The sequence below is a fragment of the Rhipicephalus microplus genome, chromosome 2 (assembly GCF_043290135.1).
Source record: "Rhipicephalus microplus isolate Deutch F79 chromosome 2, USDA_Rmic, whole genome shotgun sequence".
Taxonomy (NCBI): domain Eukaryota; kingdom Metazoa; phylum Arthropoda; class Arachnida; order Ixodida; family Ixodidae; genus Rhipicephalus; species Rhipicephalus microplus.
Window position 1 is genome coordinate 241,025,663 of NC_134701.1, and position 20,221 is coordinate 241,045,883.

Below are 20,221 nucleotides of genomic sequence, written 5' to 3' on the forward strand. Positions count from 1 at the left end.
CTAGATGGACGAACAGACACACAGACAGATGCATGGACGGACGCATGGATGGCTGCACGGACAGATGGACGCATGAACAGACGCAGGAGCAGATGCATGGACGAAAGCAGGGGTGGACGCACTGATGAACCTGCGGACGCACGAATAGACGCACGCACGGATCAACACCACCTAGACTATTCACAATAGTCTAGGTGGTGTTGCACGGATGGGCGGATGGACGCACGAGCGGCCACACAGACGCACGCATGGATGGACGGAAGCAAGAACGAATGGACGGACGAATGCTTCGCCCCACTATCTATCATTCACTCCGTGGATATGCTGCCTTTTTTTTTATCAGCCTTTGAACGCTAGTTACTACATTCTGTAAGATCTTACTTGATGACGCTGACACAGTTTGCGTGGTATAGACGAAATGCGCAAAAGATGCCCAGCGTATCTGAAGAACGGGCACGTTAGCGTTTTGGCCAGTCAGGCAACAAATTTCATGAAGGCAGAATGAATAATAGTGAAAGAACTCCACTGTCATCGAGTCAGAGGAGTTCTTTCGCCATTCACTCGAATCCACAAAGTAGGTGAGCCTGCCGTCACAATCACGAATTCTTCCACTGCATAAGTTATTCTATCGTTCCAAATTATCAATAAGAGAACTCTGGGATATACGGCAATGGATAAGAGGGGAAAGATATACGGGAGATGCAGAGACATAATATTCACATACGCAGGAACCCAGCTTATTGTGCGGATTGTTCTCCGTCTGACCAATCCCCTTTTGAAGAACGGCGCCTTTAAGGGTACACTCTAAGCCAAAAATGACCAAAATGGGAGCAACGGCTGTTTTTACTCCTTCAGACCGACTGTTACTCTCCGAAAAGACCAAGCGGAACAAGATGGCCGACTTGTTCAAGAATGGGGGAGCAACTGTATTCATCTTAAGTTTGTAAGGGAGCAACGGAAGGAGGAACCGCTGTAAATGCTCTCGTCACGCAACGGTTACTCCCCGGCAAGACACCGCACACAAATATGCATGCAGCCCACATTGATATTCATGGGCCAGATTATTGTTTGTTCTGTGTGCCAAACTTCACCAAACCAAAACAGTGATTTATTTTAGCATCCGTAGATAATAAGATAGCAGCGCTGGCTGAACACAGAAGGCCTGAGAATACAGTACGGCAAATACCTAACACACGAAGCAGCAGAATGGAGAGTTGGCACGTCAAAGCGGACCGAACGCCGAAACACGTGCAAAACAACGATAAAAAAAGCCTAGACACGCCGTTCGTCCGCGAAGTAAGGGCGTCAAAGTCGATCAAGCACCGAAACACGTGCATAAGGAGCCCCCCCCCCCCCCCCCGCCCAGATATATCGGAGAAGAAAAAAAAAAAAAAGCGGACCCAGAGACCCAGACGCGCTTTTCATCAGCCATTCACTTAGTAGCACGCTTCACCGTGTAGTTTGAGGGCAGAATGACAAATCTGCGCCATCTGCGCCCGCACGACAAGTGTGGCGCTAGTGTAGCAAACGATGTAAGTTACAAAGTAATTTTTATGCAGTGTTTAGGTTGACTAGCACTAAATAAAAATTACACTCAACTTTTTATATTTATTTATGAGTTTTAGTGTACCTCAGTTTTTTTTATAATTGTATTAGGAGAACACACTGAAATTATTGCGCTGACGCCTGTGCTGCCACTGCTCGACGTTTTTTTTTTTTTTGGCGCAACTAGGTTCGCGTTCGCACTACTTACTCATTTTCATATGGTCTGTGGTTGGCGAGCACATGGACGTGCGGGCTTGTGAGCTATGTTTTGATCGTGTGTGTGTGTCGCAGATTTGCGTTTCTACTTATTCGTGATGAAGGTTAGTGTATAATTATCTTTATGGAGCGCGAAGTAGTTGTGGATTTTGCTGCTGGGTGGAACAAACACATCGTAAACACGTCTTCAGCTATCTGCAAGCCTGTTCGCTCGTCGGACAAAGGACTGTGCATGCATCAGCGTGCAGGTGAGTGGCATTTCGAGCAACATTTAATGCTCTTACAATACATTGTTGAGTGGTTGCGCTATTGAAAGAGAAATGATTTGCTCTTATTCACCGTATCCATTGCTAGCCGTATCGGACTAAATTACCTCTATTACCGCCTGCATACCCTCTTGCTTCCCCTGTCACCACTGCAGTGCCAGTGTACTTTTGCAGTTAAAAGTTCATTTCCGCAACACTACCTCGCTTGAAAAAACATTGGGGCGGGGTTGTAGCTGCATTCATACTGGCACTTTTCTACCATTGGCTTTATGTAATGTTAACGGCTGAGTGTTGGGGCCTTGGGCCGCATTTTTTAGAGATGCAAAGTGTATGTAAATCAGTAAGTGAACAATTCATTGTCGCATCACTTCACTGGCATAGCCAGGCGGTTGCGCACAGAATTTTTTTAGGCCGGGCGTAGGGAGCCCAAATTGACGACCATATTCGCTTGCCCGGCCTATTCAGATAAGCGGACCCCCCTCCCCGCACGCCTAAAAAAAAAAAAATCTGCCCACATCGCTGCGTCACTTGCTTCACCTCTGCGCTGAACGTACTATTTTATAAGCGCACCATCAAGCGAGCAGTTTACATATTGACAGAACAATTGTAGGAGGAATGACCCATATCTTTCAGATTTCTTTAGTGATGCAAAACCTTAGCAAAACTGAATATTGTAAAAGACAATCATAAATGCTATATGTTCTCGTTAGCGCTGTCATTATTCTGCACCATGAAATCTTTATGCGCTGTGAAAACTTGGCATGCCGTTGAAGTCGCATATCGACGTTAATACCAATCGACGAAAATTTCGACAGCCTCAATAATGCCGTTTGGGATTTGCCGCATGCACATAATTAGGCTGATTCCCACTTGGCTGTTCTTAACCTGACTTCACTGCTACCAAATGAAACAATATTTGATGCATGTCTTTTACTTTTTTTTCAGGGATATGACACAAATTTTGTTATACTGCAGATAAAAATTCTCCCAACGATGCTAAAGTACAGAAAGCAAGTGAATTTTGGTAAGTGCAGACTTTTTGTGCTACGTATATGAAAGCATCGCTTTTTAGGGGCAAACTGTGCATGTGTTGGCCAGAGAATAGTTCATTATGCCACATGGTTACACTGGCACTGACAATTCGACATGGCTCCACTGGCCCGTGTGTGTGCTCACACTGTTACCGTTAAGATAAAATGTTTATGTTTTCATTGCAGGGATTGCTGTTTGTACTAAAAAGCCAACTGCCAAGATTTCTTTACGCTGGTACTCCTAAAAGTATGCTTTCCCTATTTACATGGATTTTGGCTTGCACAAAGCATAACACTTGGGCCTAGATTCACAAAGCTGTCCATGCGCGGGCCTTCATAACAGTGTTTCTTGACTTGCCTTTACCCTGTTTTCTGCAGATGTTTCGTGGGTTTAAAAGTGCCACAGCATGTTGACCTCCCCCACTCTGAAATATTCGCGTTCAAAGTTCCGCAAGAGTGGGCTTAACTTTCTTGTGCACCTCTTTGCTAGTCCAAGATACTGAAGTGTTATGCTCTTACTAGAGGTGGCAGTGTTTCTAATATTTGTATTTCCATCACATTGACCAAGTATGCGATCTTGGCTTGACTGGTAGCACATCCTCAACAAATGTCTTTGTGGCACATGTAGAAGGCAGTACAAAATAAATAGGCAGACATTCACACCGGGAGCTAACTTCTAATAATGCTTTTTTTTTTGGAAACCATGGTGTGCGTATTCCAATTCGTCTAACAAGCAGTAACCTGTTTGGCTGTGAACCAACAAGACGTTGAACTAATAAAAGCTTCACATCTTGTTGCTCTCAAATATATATGTATTGGCAAGCTATCTGTGACACTCTCAAACAAAGAATCAGAATATCTGTGCATGCCTTAAGATATATTGCTTCATTTACATATCTCGTGGCTGTGACTCGTCAACCGAGTGAACAAATGCACCCTAGTTTTCTAAATTTAAAGCATTTTTTGAAGGTAGCACGGTCTACATTTATTTGTCTATAGTTTTGTCCAGCCGTTTGCGTCAGGTACAAAGAAATATACTGAAGATTATCATGTAGCCTCTGCAAATGGTTGCTTTCAAGCAGGCTTTGCATGCTTGGCTTGTGCCTACAGGTATTGCACAATTCAAGACGCAGCAGCGTATGATAGAACAGTAGAATCGAGAGCAACTATGTGCACGAGCTAAATAAGTATTTTAACATGAGCGGACAGTACGTGTTATTTGCCCCACACATGACCTCATTTAGAATGCCCATTGGTGAATGGGCTCATAGAAATGTCCCTCAGCTGTGTATAGGAAACAAGTTAACTGAACCTAAGGGTATCTTTAGCTACTACAAATATGCCTTGTTGAGGTGCTGCACATTTTCTTCCAGAATATTGCTGTCTGAGACATCATGTGAAGAGCGCCTACCACATCAGCATTTATATGGCTTGCCAAGTAACGTTTGGCCGAACCTTCCTTTTTTTCACATTTCGTTTTGCAGTAGACATCCTAGAATGTAAGCGCTGCTGCAGTGTGTGTGACTCATTGTTATGAACTGATTCTGGAATGTTTAACCTCACACTTCTATTTTTTTTCTTGCAGCAATGAGATGCTTCACATATGCCTGCGGTGACGTTCCGCTGCGCTAGCCTGATGGAAACACCAGCTGCGAAACTTGAGTTCTTCAGAATTGGAGAAGTTGCCCTTCTCTCACCAAGGATGACACAGACTGCCCTATGCTAGAAATTCAAGATTGTTTTTCCACGGATGACGCAGAAAACCTTTGATGTATTATGGTGTTTGTTTAGTGCTGGCTGTAGTGTGGCGAAGTCTACTTTTACGTGTGGTCACACGTCGCCTCATAAAAAAAACAATAAAGCATTTATTTTCCTTTCAATATTGTCCACTTTTTGTGTTAGAAGCACCCAAGCAGTGCTCTTCCAAGAAGCTCTCGCCATGTGTTAAGCGTGTGACAAGCATACTCGAGATAAATACTCATTTCCCCAAGGAGTAACTGGAAGCATGTGCAGTTGGTTTTCAGAGAGTAACTGCGAACACGTGGGAGGAACGGTAAAGAGTAACTGTTGCTTTTAGAAGAGCAACTGGTGGGAGTAATGGTTGGTCGGCAGGGAGCAACTGGTGGGAGTAACTGTTGGTCTGCAGGGAGGAACAGGAGGGAGTAACTGTTCATCCCCCGAAGGAGGAACTGAAAGGAGAGCAACGGTTCCTCCCTCTGCAGTTACTCCTTTTAGGAGAGTAATGGGAGTGGCAATGCAATTGCTCCCTGAAAGGAGCAACCCCTATACCCCTGTTGCTCCGTTTTGGCTTAGAGTGTACCATGTTGTATTGCTTAAAATTGTCACTTCATCAGTGTTAACAGTGCAATTGGACAAAATCTCGGAGTGTACGTCATCAAGAAAGGCTTCATTAGCCTAACGCAAATGTACAACTTATCTTGTCGCTCTGTCTTCTTGCCGTATCAGTGGCTTGCGATTTATTTCCGCAAACATTGTGGAGCACTAGCCACATTATCAACACGGCATCTATTTCTATAAATTTGGCAATCACTAGTTGCCCTTTAGCATCATGCGAGTCATTTGAAATGTTTAAAAAACGCTGACCGCTAAAAAAAAACGCTGAAATTCTAAAAACGCTGAAACGCAAATGGCTGACAAGTGATGCAGGTTTTACTTTATCCTTATTCTGCTGCATGGCATGAATTAGAAATTAAAAGTTGCCTTAAATATGTAATGGTAGAGGTAAGCGCAAGTAAAAAAAATATATGACGATAATCTCGAAAGCAGACGCTACGCGTTTTAATTCCGGGCGTAAATCACAGACCCTTTTACCCTAAGCAAGGCCTTACGGGCAATGTCTTTCAGTGTCCTCGCTGAAACCTTTTACAGAAGTTCCACGCAGAAGGAACGCTATAAGCTATGTTGCTTATTTTCAGTGTTATTGAATGTATAAAGCACTGATTGGCCAAAGATTGACACATTGGCGTTTGTACTGCTACCGTGCAGTGAAAATAAAAGTTTCAGACTTGCCTTCGTTCGAACTTTGATCCCACGAACGTGATTTGCCAATGTGAAGCGTTTCGTCGAATGCTCTTTAAAATATTTATCATTTACATGGAAAGTTTTGTAACCAGGTATATGACAATCTGTGGCCACCACTACTGGGGTACAGTGGCCATTGTGCTTGGCTGTTGATCCGAAGGTCGCGGGTTCGTTCACGGCCGCGAGTGTCGCTTTTCGATGCAGGCAAGATGCTGGAGGCTCGTTGCTGCCCGCGCACGTGCTGTCTGTTCTTATTATGTTGTCTAGTGCAGTTAGAGCTCTAATCAGATGACCATTTGTTTATACTGAGGTCCACGTTAAAGTACTCTAGGTGGGGGCGATCTTCAAAGCACTCTATTATTCGGCGTGCCTTCTATTCATATCGTGGTTTTGGGTCGTCAGCCCAACTGTTATATTAGAGTTTGCGACCGCAAGAATTTCGCAAGGTATTGAAAGTTTTGCATTATTACTTCCATCTCGAAGCTCACGTTATATTGAGACGCCACTAATAGCACCGACATGGAAATTAATAGGAGACTCGAACATTAGGCTTTCGAGGTGCTTTGAATTTTCCGATACGTACCGTAACACTCAGAGCAGGAAATATAAGGTCCGATGGCTAAAAGTGCAATTTTAGTCCAGCGTTTTTACTACCATGGCGTAATGAAAACACTTTTCAATACCCACCACACGTCGTACTCTTACAGGGTGGGTTAATTACTCTCTCGTTCGCTGGCAGCCACGCAGCAGGTCACCTAGTTCTCAATGGCATGGCATCCACACATACGAAGTTTTAGTTTTATTTATTTTAATCAAGAGCTTGCAGTAAATATTGCAGCTGGTCACAGGTGTAGGCCTCGCTCGTGAAGGTGTTCTAATACGTATGTTCTACTGCTACCCCTTAGGTGCTTGAGATTTCATTTTAGAAAGGCAGTAAACCATTAACTTTGAAGTTTTGATGAAATGCTCATGCGAAAAAAAGAAGTAGAAGGATCAAAGGAACCGACGTTGATTCGGGCAAATCGCAGTGAAAAAGAGCTGGAGAGAAACACTGTGGCAATAGCCAAGTGAGCAGCAAACTAATGTTTTGGGAATCGCCTGGCGGGTTGAAATTAAATAAGTAACCAAAGTTACAGCTATACCTAACATATCCCGGTGGTCTCATCTTGAACATGTAGTGTCACATGTTTTCCATGAACCACGTATTAATACTTTCACACTTATTCACAAAATATAGGTCTCTCTGTATACCTCTCCCTTTATCTTGCCATTCCCTCAATAATGGCTTCTTGGCCTGGCAGTACATTGAAATAACAATAAGTAATAATAAGAATCAGTGTTCCTTTCTGTGATGTTTCCACAGTATTTTCACACCTACATGGACCTTAATACAAGCTGCCGTGTTTTTTGTTGGAATTTGCAAAAACGCTGCGCCACACCATCGATACTCTTATGGCCTTCTTAGCACAACCAACACCCGGCACTTGTCAGGAACTCAACAACGTTAATTAACGCGTTATACGCTGATCATACCAATCATTTCTGAAATAAACAGAACAAGTGGAAACAATAGTGGCCAGTGGATATCTCGCCGAAAGAATTTTCCTGTTCTGTGATGCGTGCTAGCGATGGCGTTCGATCAGACGAGCAAAATAGCGAGGTGCCATCAGTTCAGCAGATCAGGGCATGCGTCGCAAGACTAGCCGGCTGACAACTGATTCGCAGACACTGCACACTCGCTTTTGCCTTCTGTGAAGGGGGCCACGGCTGCTTAGGCGGGACTTGTACCTTTTGCCACCCGAGGCCACCATAATATTTCTGTGTGCTCGCACAGAACTCACACAGTAGTCAAAGAACTGCCTTGGTCCCCCCCCCTCCCTTTTTTTTGTATTTCTCCCGTATATAGAGGAGAGCAAGTGGTAAGTATAACGCAATAGTGAGAGCGAGAGAGAGACTGAAGAGGTTGAGCCGACATAGAAAAATGGATCATTGCCGTCCTTCGATTGTTGCCACCTCCGACGCCCTCCCCCTTCCCCCTCCTTCTTCTCATCAAAGTGTCGCGAGACGCGTGCTTAGTTTAGTGATTATGGTCACCTGGCCATGAATAATTATTATCACGATGCGTCCTAATTACTACATGAGTACTGACCTTGCCAGTGGTGGCACACGGTTTTTTTTTTCACTCTTTCGAACATCAGCGATCTATCTCTTCTCTCTCGAATTACGAAGGTCGTGCGAGAAAGTGAAGGAGCAGCGATGAACAACGAGAAGGGGAGGAACAGAAATGAGCTTAGTGACTCCCTTTGCAATCGGTCGGGCGCGTCCGAAGATTATTCCGGCTCTTTCAAATTTCGTGGCTTGCTTTTGTTTTCACCTTTTCTAGCGGAGAGCTTGAGTTCAGACGTGAAGAGAAAATGAGAGAGGGAAAAGGGAGGTGCCGCTTTTGTGCGTGCCAAATCGGGTTACGCTAATCACATGCATTGATGTGCTTTTGTCAGTACCAAATCTCTCTTGCGGTCATATTCATCGCCTCGCAATGGCGCTTCCAACGTACATGTACCTTCCATACAAAATGGTAGTGCCGTGCGTGAGTGGCTGCGCCCGCGCACGTGCACTAGTTTCGTTTGTAATTACTTTCTCGAGAAACACAAATTACAAAGAATTTTTTTTCAGTCACCACTATTTTTTTCTGTACGATTCTTCTCAAGCCTTCGTGGGAAGTACCGCGAATTATAGGTATTTTTCACGCTTTCCTTATACCTCGAGTAATCACACATGCCCGAGGTGGCGGTAAATTTTGTTTGAACAAACAATGATGACTGAAGCCTTGGAATTCCATTTAATGAATGGGGCACAGGTGCAAGAGTGCGCGAAATACAAACAATGTGATATCGAGGCACCCATGCCTGGTGGTTCTCCTTGCATGTATTTTTATTGTTTGTTTGTCTACTGCCCCTCCGCGCCCCCGCCCCTCCCACACACAACACACACACACACACACACACACACACACACACACACACACACACACACACACACGCACGCACGCACGCATGCACACACACATACACATGCACGCACACATTAAGGTCTGTTAACCCGGCAGAAAATCTGCAACCCTAACGACACACTTTGATCAGGTTCCTTTTCTGAGCAAATCGTCCGACGCTTCGTCAGGAACCTCGTTTTCTAAGACAGTTTTACACTCACTTGCACTATTAAAGTAAACTAACTTCATCGATTACAAACACGACGGCAATAAAAACAGCCACAAAAAGAAAAAAAAAGACAGGAAAGCAGCATCAAGAAAACAATTGTTACCACGACAGCTATAGTATAAGAAAAGAGAAGTAGCCCGCATGACACATATAGGCTCGAACACCTCTCAAGTACATTCATAAAACCAAGCAAGCAACAGACACGACACTTTTATTATCATTATCGTTGTCACTATAGTTACATGCAAAGCCATTCAATGAGAGGATGATTGAATGAATGAACTTGAGCTACAGTAGGGAATTTGAATTGTTCATGTAGGCGCGTCCACCCAGAAATGAAACGCTGATCAGTGTATATATATACCTTGCTGAAGGTGTATGGACTCTCGCTGATGTTTATTTGGCCACCACCTCCAGTAGTGCTGGGCACGATATCTTGGTATACGCTTTTAAATTTTCTTAGAGTAAAAGTGATCTTTTTATATTGGAATTAAGTCTTTTCACTTATAGTCACCAATGAATGATCATAGTGACACGGACAATTACGAGTGAATAACTCGACTTCATCACATAACGCAATAAAACGCTTATTAAGAATATAAATATACATTATTTGAGAATGCTGCCATCGCGTAAATTCATCAGCTTGTTATCAGGAGGGAGTTCCGAACATGTTCATCCGCTTCTATTGCCTTACGTACTCAAATGATCTCGCTCTCAACTTCGTAATAACTGAAAGAAAGAAAGAAAGAAAGAGAGAAAGAAAGGAAGAAGTGATGAAGTTTTGTGCGGCAGTAATAAGAGCAAGTTGGGAATCAAAATGAACCACAAAGAAAGCTTATTTGCGTAACACGTGGATTTAATTTCCGCACTGCTCCTGGCTCGATATAGCTGCACAGACAGTTACAAACGAGTCGTTTGGCGCAACGCTTACATATATGTCTTGTACTGACGCCTACGCAGCCCTTCCGTGCAATAGACAGCAAATTGCCGGCGATCGCCGACATGCATTGGTGAGGTTACTCAGACCATTGAGAAAGTGCGGCGACAGCATATACCACTGCAGTGCGAACCGTTCGCCCAGCTATATGCTTTATTACGCCTGCCAGACTAATCGGTACGTCAATTAGTCAATCGCGCATTGTGATAGACTGGTGCGAAATTAGTTTTCGTGACACTACATCCGCAGGATAGCCGCCGGGAGTACGCCTAGGGTTACAAGAAAGAGACCATCTGGGCAGGACGACTGCCGCATCTGAAAAGCTAATTACATGTGACTGATGTAATTTTGTCACGCTGTGAATCGGGTTCGAAGAATTTGCATTTTTTTGAAGAATTTTCTTTTTATTGGGCTTTGCGTGCCGAGGGTTTAACTTTTTCATCTTTTTCAGGAAAAGCTGGGGGAGTTCTGAAGGTTAGGGTGATGCTCAGCGAAGATGCTCAGCGTTCGTTAGTTCGTTCGTTCGTTCGTTCGTTTGTTCGTTCGTGCGTACGTGCGTGTGTGTGTGTGTGTGTGTGTGTGTGTGTGTGTGTGTGTGTGTGTTTTACTGAACAAGAAAGGGTAGACAAAGCGTCAACCTTTCCCTGTACTCACTGGCTTGGAATTTTAGCGCTTATTTCGTGAATCGCAATTGCTTTCATGTCATACGTTTCGACGTGACATTTTAGGTTACGACTGAAGCGATCTGAATTATCATTTTCACACACGTACTGTTATGCTCATAGAGACTGCTCGCAGTCAACGTGTAAGTGGACGTTTTACTATTTTATTACTTTTGCTGGCAGCAGTAGAAAAATGGACACGTGCTCTTGTAGCGTCATGTTTTCTTGAGCGTTTTTTTTTTCTGACATATGGCCGTATCACTCGTGTAAATCATTTCCCATCTCGCAACGTCAAGCGTACCACATTTCACAGGCAGAAGACAAATCCATACGTTGCATAAGAACTGTCCGCTCAGAAGTGCAAGCAGCACTGGGTTGTTTTGCTAAGATAACGCAAAAACAACAAGATGATTGGCTCCGGTACCGCGAAATAGCCGGTGTAAATTTCATTTTCACAAAGACAGACAAAAGGTGCCATGTGATTTCACTTAGGACTCGGGAAGAAAAAGTGTAGTTAGAAAACCATAGCCATATCCGGCGCATATATAGGGTTGCTTGCATCATCATACCAAGGAACTCATCCTGGTATAACAGGGCTCCAACCCCCTTATTCCACAGAGTCGAGCATAGCCATGGCGTGTGCTTGTATAGTAAATTTGACTCTGAATTAGTCCGGAACCGCAATACATACGGCTCCAGGTCTCGGCGCGGCTGATAAAAAAGTGAATAAGATACGTAAACTTCACGTGAAATATGTTTGAAGAAAAGAATTCGAAAGGAGCGGGGGCTCTAAAAAAAAACATTTTCCTCACAGAAGTGAGTTTGCTCGCGGCTATAACGTTTGCGCAAGAAAAAAAAATACTCCCAAATTAAGGCAGCACAAACAGAGATGCCGACTATATGACGTGTGGTTGGGCCCTTACGTAAATTACGACCGTTTCTTTATTGAACAAGAGCGCTGATCGTGAAAAACAAAGAAATTGAGAAAAGTAAAGCATGACGCTCTCAGAGAATGGAAATGTGGAGAGTGGAGTCGGCGTGCCAGGAAAAACTTAGTGGCTTTGGAGTATATGCTTGTTTCAAAAAATAAATAAATGAAAAAAAACGCATGCTAGAGAAGGCTAAGTGAGGGAAGAAAGCGCTTCGAAGAAGTTCGGGGAAATTTTTCTTACACGAGTTATAGCGTTTGTGCATGTATATAACCGTGCCGGCTAGCAGAGAATCGCGTTAAAAACCATATATATATATATATATATATATATATATATATATATATATATATATATATATATATATATATATATATATATATATATATATATATATATATATATATATATATATATATATATATTGTAGGCATCTATTATGCGCTTCATCCTCATCTGAACAGCAGTCAATCATCATCATATGTTCTGGCTGACAATCATCATCTGCTTGGCACGAGCGCTTCTTTGTCGGGTCCGTTGCGCTTGTTCGTTCCCGAGTTCACGACCAATAAACCTCGCTACAACCGAGTCGTCATATATATATATATATATATATATATATATATATATATATATATATATATATATATATATATATATATATATATATATATATATATATATATATATATATATATATATATATATATATATATATATAATTTAGCGCTACCGAGAAAACGACCTTCGCATGCGCGCGACGTTGCATTATTCTGCCGAGTCTCAACTTTTTTTAGGGGCGAAGCTCTTTATAGCGGCACCCGTTCGTCCCTCATAACCATTGTAGTGTGTAACAAGTATAAAATTTTCACCTCCAAGATGGTGTTGGTGAGACATTTCTTCTGTGTGTTGTGGAACAATAAAAAATAGTGCTCAATGTACATGCGAATGGGTGCTACTGAGAAATGAGAGACAGGAGCATTCGGCTTTCAGTTAACGCGCATGCTGCCATCCCCATTAGCAGCCAATGGCATGTAAATTGAGCATTATCTGACAAGAAAGGGTTGCTACGTCATACTCGCTGTGCGTAACCTCCTTGGTTTTCGAAAGGTTTAGCGAGCGTTCGGCCGCAGTGCCATGAATACAGTGAACTAGTATATACCATGAACTCGAGGTGGTTAAAGGTGGGAAGTAGACCCGAAGCGGAAGCCGTAAGAAAGTGTGCGTGCGCCACCTCTCGTTTAGTCCTTGGAATGTCCGCTGGATGGCGGTGCTTCTAAATGGGGAATGTGCTAGGAAGGTTTTCAGCTACTTGTACATGAAGAATGTCGATACAAAATGGAGGAAGCGAACCAGGAAGTTGACTGGTAAATACTTAGAAAACAGCAGGTGGCCAAACCAAAAAGAACTATCGGTTAAGAAAAAAGTGAAGGAAACGGAGACTGACATGTGGAGAATGGGCATGATTAAGAAGCCCGCACGAGAGATCTATCGAACTTTTAAGCAGGAAATTGCCAAGGAAAGGATCTATGATAATACTCGGGGTAGTTCTCTACTGTTTGAGGCCAGGACGGGAGTACTGCGAACCAAGACATATCGGGCCAAATACGAAGGGGTCGACACAGTATGCAGTGCGTGTGGAGAGGAAGAAGAAACTGCCGAACACTTGGTAATGTTCTGTAAAGGGCTTCACCCTATAGTTCAGGATGATGGCACAGAGTTTTTCAAAGCACTGGGATTTAGGGACAGCGAGGGCAAAATAGACTTTAAGCGGGTAGACTTAACTAGAAGGAGGTTATCTGATTGGTGGCTAAAGTCAAGGCACGAGTGAAAATTAAACCCTTCACTGCGAATTACGAATCCTCAACTTCATTTTTTAAAGGGAAAAAAAAAGATAAATGTAATGGTTAGTTCACTAAGTATTACGGCTAGGTGGCGTTAGCCGCCACCCGATCTAAAGGGTACAGCCACATCCATCCATCCATCCATCCGAATATATGATGAAAAACTGCGAGATGGTGGTATTTGGAGTGTTGAATAGATGGACGAACGGACACACACAGGGATGGACGCATTAACGGACTCAGAGGCGGATGCATAGGCAAACGCAGGGACGGACGCACGAACAGACGCACGCACGGACAGACGGAATGCGGCCCATCTCCCTGACTTCTTGCGTCGGTAAAGGAATGGAGCATGCTTGCCTGAACAGGGTTAACGGCTACGTTGAGCCTAACAACGTATACCGCAACAACATGATCGGCTTCAGAATAGGGCTCTGCAAACAAGATGCCATGATACAACTAAAGGAGCAAGTAATAGACCACATTGGACGAGGCATGAGGGCAATAATCGGGCTAGATTAAGGAAGGCCTTCGATATGATCGAGCACGCAGCCATTCTAAAACGAATTGCGCAACTCGGCCTAGGCGAGCGCACGTACAAGTACATCAGAAATTTTCTTACGGGAAGAACTGCCACGGTTAGACTGGACGAGGAAAAGAGCATCCAAGTGGACATGGCCAGCGCTGGCACACCGCAAGGGTCCGTCGTGTCACCGATGCTGTTTAACCTCGTCATGATGGGATTATCAGAAAAATTAGAGCAAATCGAAGGCACCAATCACATAATTTATGCAGACGACATTACGATTTGGACTACACAAGACACCAGTGAAGGCGAGATGGAGAATAGACTTAAAGAGGCGGTGGATGCAGTTGAAAATCATCTGGATGGCACCGGATTGGAATGCTCACCGGCCAAATCAGAACTGCTACTATACCACCCCAAAAGACTTGGTATAGATTGCAGAAACGTAGCAGAACTACACAAAAGAATCAAGATAACCACTAGAAATGGCACGGTGATACCTTTGGTTTAGAAGATCAGAGTCCTGGGTCTCTGGATCGAAGCCAGGGGAACCAATAAAGAAACTATAACGTGCTTAGAAAAAAAAGTCATGGCGGCCGTTAGGCTAATACAAAGAGTATCCAATAAACGAAGGGGAATTACAGAAAGAAACGTTGTACGACACACCCAGGCTTTCGCGATCAGCCATGTCGCGTACGGAGCGGCATTCGTCCACTGGAACAAAGCCGAGAAAGACAAAGTCTACGCGCTGATTAGAAAAGCGTACAAAGCTGCGCTGGGTCTACCGCAATACACAAAGAACGAAAAGCTGCTACAACTCGGAGTACGTAACACTCTGGACGAGATCGCTGAAGCACAAAGGATAGCGCAACTCAAACGATTGTCTGGAACCATGGCGGCTAGAGAAATCATGGAAAAGATCTCCATGAATTACCACGTAATGAAAGGTCCCAAAGCGCAGATTCACCCGGACGTCCGGTCCGCGATAATTACAGAAAACATCCCCAAAAATATGCACCCTGCACACAACGTTGAGAGACGAAGAAGCCGCACGAAAATGATTCTTAAAAACCACGGCACGTGGGAGGGTGTGCTTTTTGTAGACGCCGCCTGGTATTCTCGAAATAATAATATCAGTAATAGGGTTGTGCATGGCTCCTTCTTCGAAATGCCGGTCATAGACACAAAAGGGAAGACCTTGACCGTGGGCTCCGTAAGGACCAGATCGTCGGAGGCAGCGGAAGAAATGGCCGTCTCACTGGCCGTATTCAATGATGGAAACACAACAGAGTAATAATCAGTGACTCCAAGATGGCCATTAGGAATTTCACAAAGGAATGGGTCTCCACCAAAGCAGCCAAAGTCCTGAGTCGCAGAGCAGAAGACTTCCCGAATGGCAAAATTGTACCCAAATACCTGAAGTGGGTCCAGGCGCACGTGGGGGAATTAAACATCGAAGACACAACCATCCCTCAAAGCCTCAACGAGAAGGCCCACCGAACCGTGCGAGAACTAACCCACCACGACTCGGATAGCGACCGCCCGGCCTCCCGCACCCACAACAGAAGGGACGACGACTCCGGTGGAGGCGATGGGCACGATGGAGGTGATGACAATAATGAATATGCGATACAAGACGACAGAGACAGACTGGTCACGTATCATGACATATTGGCACATTATAAGCGACAACGAGAAGAATATCCGCCACCACACAAACAGCTAGACAGATCTCAAGAAACAGATTCGCGAAGATTGCAAACCAGAACCTTTTCAAATCCAGTACACCTGAAAAGAGTAAATTGCAGACAATACCCGCAAACAAGCTGTACCCTCTGTAAGCATGAACACGCAGATATGACACATATTCTATGACACATAGTCTATTACTATGACACAGGTCATAGTAATAGACCGAGAGGACAATATAAAACCGGACCTTCTCGGGGAGCGTTGACTAAGTGCGCTGGCTAGCTCAGATCTGCACGACCAACTGTGGGCAATCCAGCGGGCCCGGACAGCGGTGGAAAGGCTACGCCTTACCGCACAAAACGTCGAGGTGGCCTGAGCACGGGCCGGTAACCCTGCAGGGTTTCCTTTTTTTTTAAATAAAGTTTTTCCGTCCGTCCGACAGACGGATGGACACATGAATGGTCTTTTCCTGGACGACTAATCTAGAGGGTTTCTTAAAAGGCGATTCTTTGAATCGAACGTGAGAGTTTCTTTCAATGTTCTCGTACTATAAAGAGCAATATGAGCTGTAACACGTGAACGTTGTACGAATAGCCTCGAATCTTAAATCGGCTGATTTGCATCAGCCGCTGTCGGAAACGAGCCATGGGTGAGACCCTTCTTTGCTGGGCCAGAAAAGGCTCCAGTGGCCACTCTTTATATATCGTATTTCTCTGCAGCTGACACGGTATAAGCTGCGTTTTGCAGCAACGATTTCAAGGAGGGAGTGCCAACTGGTAGTTCAAGGGCAGCGAGCTTAAACCGACTGTTGACGCTCCCTCCTCAATATCGTTGCTGCGAAGCGCAGCTTATAGCGTGTCGTTGTTGTTGTTGTTGCCCCTTCGCACTGGCACATACCCACTATGGGGGATTGGCCATGAAATCTAGAAGTGTGTCATCTGCAGCGCTTTTATTTCTTTATTAGCACATGTATTAGCCTTATCAGGAGTACAGTGAATACCCAAGATTTGCGTCAATTATCTTCAAAACAAAAAAATTTGTTAATTTGTGCAATTTTCTCTTAAATGCTCTACATCATGTCCCACTGAGGACTTTTAATGCTTTACAAGAGACGACGACGAAGTGATTCTCTCACAGAACGCTTGTGCCGGTGTCTCAGTAATTTCAATTTGTTTTCCTGGAAATCCTGGGAGCTGCCGCTCCCTCCTTTGCGGTGATGCTTCAGGACACACCTGAGAATGTTCCAGGCGTGCAACCGTCGCGCCGGATTTCGTCGTCCAGGAAGCGTAGCAACGCGTCGAGCGACACCGACAGTGAAGCAACCGATTTGTACTCGGACGGCTTTGAGTCATCGGATGATGACTTCACGGTCGTCATGAATAGATCTACAAAACGAAGACTGCTGCGGACGGCATCGTCGGCAAGTGTTTCCACCGTTAAGACTGCACCACAGCGGTGGCCGCACATCATGCTGTTTATGCCCGAAGACCCTGCATCTAACTTGCGACTCCTCAACAGGCAAGTTCTTTCTGTGCTTCTCGAGGAAACCGCGCCCAATGAGATAATACGTGAGTATCAATGCACGAAAGAATGTCCTTGCTGTAGACGTTATGCACCGTAGCGCACTGCAAAGCCTTCGGCACATAACAGAAATCGGCAACGTAACTGCCATTATATTGTTAACCTTTGTAATACCCACTCCCTCATGTAATATCCCAACCGGGACCTTTGAGGTAATAAAATGAATGAATGAAAGTTCGGCCAATGGTCGCTACAGGTCGTAATGGCACTGTAGGCGTCATTTATGATGTGGATCTTTCCATCTCAGCTAATGACCTGCCAATACTAATAAAGCCAGCGACTGAAGGCACCCGCATCACGCACATTACCAGACTCGGCAACTCACGCTGCTTGAGGCTTGTGTTCGAGGGAAACAGCCTTCCCTCGTATGTCAAAGTTGGCCATGTTCGCCACTCAGTGCGTCCTTACATACCAAAGCCTCTGCAATGCTACAAGTGCTTCAAGATGGGACACGTAAAAGGTGTCTGTGAGAACAAAGTTGTGTGTCCGCGGTCCGCTGAGTCTCACTCAAAAGACACCTGCAGTGCCACCATGCTACGATGTCCAAACTGCCACGGCGCCCATGAGGCCCCATCTAAAGATTGCCCGCGGGTGCGAAACGAGCACGCGGTACTCAGGCGTATGGTGCGGAACAATTCAACGCACAGGGAAGCTGCCGCTACACTACGCCAACGACGGCGTCGTGGGCGAAGACCATCACGGAAAAACGGCTCTAGCGATAGAGAGATGTCATCTTCTATCAAAGAGACTGACCCACAAACACCGAGCTCACTGAAGACGGATACTGCCTAACAGAAGAAAGGGACAGCAGTTGCACCTTCCGAACAGTGGCCCTCTCTTCCACGACGTCCACCTACTTCGGAGCTGCATCAAATCCCGCCACCCTCGACGACCCCTCAAACCAGTGATGCGATGAATGAAGATCAAGTGATCAGCTTGCTGCAATCGCTGATGAGTACCATGCGTGTCCTACTGAGTAATATGAAGACTTCGGCTGCGCAGACCGCACTGCATGTGCTGGACACCCTGAGTTCAGTGCTTGCAGCTCTAAGGTGAAACCATGGCCAGCGAGGCACCATCGTTTCGAGCGGAAGTCAAGGATCATCTGTCTTTCAGTTGAACGCCAGAGGACTGAAGTCGCGCTTGTCTGACTTTAGACAGTTTGTATTTGTGAACCGTTTCCCCATTATTGTGATTTGTGAACCCAACCTGTGTGCTTCAATCAAGCTGTCAGGATATGAGTGCTTTATGTCCTCCACTCACAGAGACTGCAGCAAAGTCATTGTATTCATGCGCCATGACCTCACTTACGTTCACCACAGAGTCTTGCCTGATGAAGGGAATCAGTATGTGTGCCTTACTGTGAAGAAGGATAAGTTTGCTTTCACGATTATCGGAGCTTACTTATCTCCATCAAGCCGCCTTGACTGCGAGCGCTTACGCGGTATTCTGACATCGACTCCAAGGCCATGAGTGATCACTGACGGCTTCAATGCCCACCATTTCCTATGGGGAAGCTCCAGGGACAACTGTAGAGGAAGAAAATTGGTGTCCTTAGCCTCGGAGTGCGAACTCTGCGTTTGTAACGATGCAAGCCCTACATATTTACGCGGATCAGCCTATAGCAGCTGCCTGGACTTTACATTGGTTTCTCGCTCACTTACCAGGAAAGTGCACTGGTTTTCGGATCTGGAAACGCGGGGCAGCGACCATATACCAACTTACCTGTGTATAGAAGGTTTCACCTGCTCCAAGTCCTCAAGAGGCCTCAAGTACACCGATTGGCCGAAATTCAAAATGTTAATGGAAGACTGCTGTACCGACGGCTCATGATATAACCTAGAGGACTCGATAAAGGATGTCCTGCAGAATACCACGCATACACATTTGACTAGTCACAAGCGCACTGATTTCGACGTCGAGCTTGAGAAACTTCGCGCAATACGCCGTCGTGCAGAACGAAGGTACCGACGGACAAAGTGCCTGGATGATTTGAGGCTGGCTAGACGCATTCAAAAGAAAATGCAGCGGCACATGGATAAACTGGCCAGGCGACGTTGGACATCCTTTTGCGAGTCGTTGAATCCACGAAAGCCCCTACCACTGATATGGCGAACTGTCCGGGCTCTTAGCACAACCTTGGGTCAGCGACACCCGTTTACATCTCTGGCACTTCACCTTCGATGCAGAGAGATTGACGTCGCAGAATCTTTCTGTGGAAGAATTGCCGGTGATTCCAGTTTCACAGTATCAAGAACGGGAACATTTGACAACCCACCGCCCTCACGTGATCCCCGTATGGAATGCCAGTTTTCTATGGATGAGCTAGAGGCGGCAATGGCTCTGTGCAGACGTTCTTTAGCACCCGGTCCTGACGGCATTACCTATCGTGCCCTTTGTAATCTTGGAGACGAAGCTCGGAAGGCACTCTTACGCCTATACAACGACTCCTGGCAGACTGGTACGGTTCCCCAGGCATGGAAGTCAAGTCGCCTCATTCCACTTCTAAAGGCTGGTAAATCTCCTTTGGATATTGCCTCATACCGTCCTATCGCACTTGCCAGTGATGTGGGAAAAACGATGGAACGAATGATTCTGACATGAGTGCAGTGGTATTTAGAGCACTACGAAATCTATCCAGTATCCATGACCGTATTCAGGCGCGGCCATTCGTAAATCGACAACGTTGTTGATCTGGTGACATATGTTCAACACCAGAAAGCCTGTAA

The 20,221-nt window shown here is 45.1% G+C and overlaps 1 long non-coding RNA gene across 1 annotated transcript; it reads left to right on the forward strand.

Annotated features, from left to right (window-relative positions):
- The first annotated feature begins 1,577 nt into the window (after window positions 1-1,577).
- Window positions 1,578-4,894, forward strand: LOC142787718 (uncharacterized). Its single transcript, XR_012889261.1, has 3 exons — window positions 1,578-2,009; window positions 2,973-3,051; window positions 4,644-4,894. It is a non-coding gene; the product is annotated as an uncharacterized LOC142787718 (long non-coding RNA).
- Window positions 4,895-20,221: the final 15,327 nt, after the last annotated feature.